Here is a 6030-nt window from a genome sequence, read left to right on the forward strand (position 1 = left end):
TTTTTCTTTGTGTTTGACCTTATTAAAACCCAATGTATGGAAGTAGTGACCTCTCACTTTGCCACAAACTGGGTTTGCACATTTGATGTGAAGATGACATACAGAAATGACCATAAAGCATCATTAATAGGGAAATATTGTATGTTTTATGTGTTGTTTGTATTTATTATGCAACAAATGCACTCAGTGGCGACTATCAGGTACACCTCTACCTGTGTAGCTCTGCCACAAATTCTACCTTTACAAAGTTTATAATGTTCCATTTTTGCTGACATTGTAGTAAATACCCCTCAATATAATGAGAGGTATTTCTTAGTTTGGTCCTCCCTAGTTACATACACAAGGGGGCAGAATATGTAAAAACAACTCTAAAACACCACCACTAACTATGACCTCAATGCTATGACATATATAATAATAACACCTCTATGACAGCGTCAAGAAAAATGTATCATTATAGGCATCATAAAAGTAAAGTAGATGTATTTTACTGTATTATATTTTACAGGTCTTTCTAATAAAGTGGCTACTGAGTGTATATATCATATCATATATCATTCACAGACACAGAAATGCACTGTATGTGATGCTATATAGAGACATGACTTGTTTTTGAGGTCAGTTAGACCAGAGAGACTGTAATTACTGTATACTGTAATTACTTCTCATGAAATTAGGTCTGAGGCATCAAGTTGATAAAACAACGTTAAGTATGTTTTTTTTAGGTTAAACTGTCAGAGGTGTTGATTCAGTGTTACATGTGATAATTTCTGTGGCTTTAGTTTATGGTGGTGTTATATTGGACATTGTACCGATTTTCTAATATTATATCCAATAAACCTTGCGTCTCTTCAGCACATTTCTCTACAAATATCCATCATCTTAAGGTATTCATTGCAGGACTATTGTAATGTATTGCATTATTCCAGCCCTTGTAAAAACGATGATATAGTCAGAATTCCACCATAACTTCAGACTTCATCCTCTTCACACTTAACATCGTTATACATGTATAATCCTGACATCATTTTCAGGCCTTTAGGTTTTGCCTATACAAAGACTAGTAATTGTGTAATACTTTGAATTGATGTTGCCTTCAGTTTGCTCGGTATTGGATTTTACTGGAAGTAAAAGTCTTATGTCAGTTACAGATACGTTATTAAGTGTTTTCTTGTGTTTTGGAGCTAAACAAGGGCATTTCTGAACTGGGTCATTTTATGATACTGGCTAAAGAGCTATTAAATTTTAGCATATTAACCAGTTGTCATAAAGACTATGCTAAACTGTTGCAGAGAGGACCTCTGCTGGAAAGCTGCATGTTTCGTGAGAAAGGTAGTCCAGTTCCCTGCTGAAGTACAGCAGAAACCAAACTGGGCCACTCTGTGGTCAAGTATTATAACAAGTTGGAAACAGTTGGTTGGTTTTTATGTTAATCTTCTATGTAACAGGAGCACCCTTGCTGTTACTCCCTCACTGTCTCACACTATATGCCTTCTGTCACCTTCGGCATATACAGGCCATATTGCACCTGTAACTGCTACTCATAATTCATATCATTTATTTACTTTAATGCAAGCCAAAGCATCGCTTAACACTCTGCATGGTTAAATAATTGCGTGCGGGTTTGATAGTGACGGTTAGTTGAGGTCTTTCTTTTCGTTTCCCATGTCTGATGAGTTGATAGTCAGTTATTGAGAGCTTAGTCATCACATGCCTGGATCATGTCTTTACCTGCTGGTTCCCACTGTGGGCAACAATCAGCTCAGGAACCATACAGCCAAGCTTCCCTGCACTGTAGGTTAGGCGACGCCACAAAATCAGGATCACCAATATTTATACCCAGTTTTTATTATTAAAAATGACTATTCAATTTTATAGTTTCCTATCATGTATAGGGGAAAGCCATGAGAAAGGGAAATTCCAGTGTTAGAGCAGGTACTTTCCAAAAGAAGAACAGACAGGATTGGAAAGATTACCGGCAGATGAATCAGTAATATTAGAGATATGATGAATTTTGAAAGATCCGGTGTGTAACTTTCAGGAGGATCTATTGGCAGAAATGGAATATAATATATAAAGGTATGTTTCCATTAGTGCATAATTAGCTGAAAATATATATCATTATGATTTTGTTGCCTTAGAAAGACAAGTTTTTATCTACAGATAACATGTCTACATGTGGAACTGCCATATTTCTAAAGTAGCCCAGAACGTAAAAAACACACACACTGTCTATGGGTAGGGCTTTTCAAGGCCGCTGTAGTTTCTCCGACATGCACAGCTCGATGCCACTAAATCCTACACACTGGTCCTTTAAATAATCAACACACATGGACAGTTTGTCCTTGTTATATGAGGAAGTCATATGGCCTGAAGCAAAAAATATTGTACTTGTAAATATTGTACTTGCCGCAACAGGCAAAACTTTGCAACATCTTGCCGCACACAAAAGATCCACGCTTCCTCAAGAAGCACAGTCTGTTCTCTCCCTTCCTGTAGATGGCCTCAGTGTTGCACATTTAAATGCCATGCATGTTAAAACATGGGACAGTTTGTGTTTGTGTTGTATGTTAAATAACAAAAATGTTTATTTAGTAAATTCTCTCTCTTACACTGCACAGCAGCAGAAGAGAAGCAAATTATGCATACTACATAATAACAGTATTTATGTGCCCAGAATATGAGTCTATATTAAGTGCCCACTCTGAAGCCTGCATGTAAACCTTTTAACTTAACTTTTTTTTGATGACATCTAAGTGGTATAGTAAATAATTGTTGCTCTTTGTGCCAGATCATTTAATAAATGATTGCTCACTAATGGGATTAAAAAGCACAGTCTTGCAGCCACTGAACACCAAATAAAAGCACTACAATTTAATGTTTCAAGAATGAATGGCCTTCAGTTGCTTCTTGTACAACACGGCAACCTTTCATGGACATACACCAAAGAGCGTACGGCACAAGGTCATAAGAGATGGTGTCCTGCTGAGAAATTAATGGAATTTCCAGCAAATGTTTGAAGTCTCAGCGTGTAACTGTTCTTGACCAGTCAGCTTGAGAAGGTCAACAGATACAGGGGAGACCTGATTGGTATTCTAACACACTCAGTTGTAAAGGAAAGACTGGACTTTAAAGAATTCAGCCAAGGTTCTGATAGTGACCACAGGTTCAAGAGTTTCCATGGCGACTCCATCCTGTGACTGCTCTGAACGCAGGGCTGTTTTACACTAGACCTTCATGATGAGTCAAGATCGGATGATAGGGACATTCAATATTTTACTAAATAAATGGCTAGGAATACATTTTCGTAATGTGTTGCTTTAAGTATTTTTTACAGATCATCTGTTCTGGAGTAAAATGTGTGCACTAAATAATGTCTCCACTGGGAGTCAGTATAGCGCATAGATAGTAGCATAGTGCAAATCATTGATCTTTAAATTATATTTTCCCTGTTCCTCACCGATAAAACTAAAAAAAAAAAAAAATTTATCATCCAGCTGTCTCACCAGAAATGTGTCCCAAAATATCTGCAAAATAACCTTTGGTTTTCTGTAAGGTTATGTCCTAATAATGTTTCATACCAATGGTCAGAGTGAGGACCCATTGTCTTCCCCCTGGCAGCAGGTTCAGGACAAAAAAAACTCCACAGGCATTTTGTGTGTGTGTGTGTGTGTGTGTGTGTGTGTGTGTGTGTGTGTGTGTGTGTGTGTGTGTGTGTGTACATTAATACATCCACAATTATATCTTGAAAGAAACCATTCCTCATGACTTTTGATCATTTTGATACTTACATACATATATTAAACTAAATATTATTTACCACCATTCAAGTAATACGACTTGGACTGGAGTATTTTCATATTGTTGTCATTTTGCCTGTTGATTGTTTTATTGTGATTCCCAACACAAGATTGTATAATGAAATACAGATTAACGGTTTTGTACAGTTTTTCCTCTAATGTATTTATGTGTTTCTGTCGGTGTAGGGATGTGAAAACAAATTGTCATAATCCACTATAAAATGTACACGCACAACATACTAAGTTCTCCTTATGAAATATATACATCACTTGTTGCAGCCCGGTTTGGGTCACCCTTTGAACTTTGCTACGTTTTTGTTTAAGTTACATTAAGTGGTTTCTTTTTGTTTCAACTCAGATTAATGCGTGTGATCCACATGATTATTTCCCCTCCTCAGATTTATGTTAAACATAATCAGTGTAGCTTTGGTTATTCAGATAGTAGAAGCTGTTTCAGTCAGTGGCTGAATCAAGTGTTTTCCATACATCTACCTTTTGTTTGTGTGCATGTGTCTGAGTATATGTGAGTTATGTGTCATCCTCCATCCATCATCACAGAAGTTAGGCAGACTAACAGTACAGTCTGAGTGTGTAAGGGTCTGCGGTTGTCTTTTAGCGATGTGGAAGGAAACGTGGTTTTCTAGCTACCGGTTTGTTCCATATTTTTTATTCCATTAAATAAACACATGTGACTTGATGAGTCAGTCTCAGTATATCCTGCCTACCGCCTTATGGGAGATCATGGCTGGTGGTCCTACGCTGTATAACCATTAACCACAGTGTCTGTTCACACCACAGCAGCACCCTCCAGTGGGACAGTCGACATGTGTACATACATCACATCCTCAGCTTCCTACATACCTCCTCACACAAATACACATTTTATGGAAGACAAACCAACAGCAGTAATCAGACCCGGCACACAGATGGTTGTCTTTTAACTTGGAGAATTTGCTGTAGGTTTCAGTGGGAACTTTGGGAACAAGCTCTTTTTATCTGAAAACTAAATAATCACCAGCAGACCCTCCAAACCAGGGATGACTGTAAATGATGGGTGTCATTTTGCCTCAGCTGGGATCCCATCTTCGCTGGGAATACATGCTAATAAACAACTGAACAAGGAGCTCATTCAACATTAGCTGCTCACTCAAACACATGCAAAAAACAAAGGAGGCATTACAACGTGATTAATGATATACTAGATAGTGTTGAATGAGTAAAAACTGGTACAACATTTGTTAAAAACTAAAATATATATATCAGATTTAGTGTCCTCCTGCTCCACTTTTAGTGTTAAAGGAATAGATTGACATTTTGGAAAATATGCTTATTCACTTTCTTGCTGAGAGTGAGATGAAAAGATCAATTTATATCTGCACATTCAATATGAAGATGGAGCCAGCGGCTGATTAGCTTAGCTTATCCTAAAGACAGGAAAGAGGGGGAAACAACTAGCTTCCAACAAAAACGGGAGGTAATGCAGCACTAATGAACATGTTGTATTTTGTTAGTGTAGTCCTTATAATAGCTGAAATGTATAAATGATAATAATGGTCTTTCAGTGGTTTATATGCAGGACTATTTCTTGGCCTGGTGCAGTGACATCTAGAAATTTCATACACGGAGATATGCACAGCAATGGCATTCACAAAATAACTTGTTTACTATTTAAATGAGATCGAAATGAATAAATTATTTGTTGAAAGAAGAAATATTGTACATTTACACTGTCTCTCTTCTCTTCCTCCCTCTCTTTCTTTAACTGCTTTTTCTGATTGCCCTCCAGTATTTATTGTCAGCTTGAACAAATTGTGTTTATTCATCAGGGTTATACAATCTGGTGCCTTTTCAGCGGAGAAATAACAGAATGTACATCTGCCATTCAGAGTCAGATACAGACACACAAATCAATTGCTCCATCTAAAACATACATGATAAAACTGATAAAAATTGATAAAACACCTCTCAGCACAAGAGAGAGGTTTGGCGGTTGGACGCTGGATGTAAAGTTATCTCTATTTGTTTTTGGAGATTTAAATTTGGGTGACAAAATGCCCGATTGGCCCATCTGACACATATAATCAACCTCAGAAAGCAACTTTAACTCTTATGTTTATCAATCTGTTTTCCACTATGTAGCCCCTATTTTCTAGTAGCAGGTAAAAGACAACAGGTCTAATCATAGATCCTGCTACGGATCATGGTCAGGTCTAACATGACCTCTGACCTC

The sequence above is a fragment of the Dicentrarchus labrax genome, unplaced genomic scaffold, assembly GCF_905237075.1.
Source record: "Dicentrarchus labrax unplaced genomic scaffold, dlabrax2021, whole genome shotgun sequence".
Lineage (NCBI taxonomy): Eukaryota > Metazoa > Chordata > Actinopteri > Moronidae > Dicentrarchus > Dicentrarchus labrax.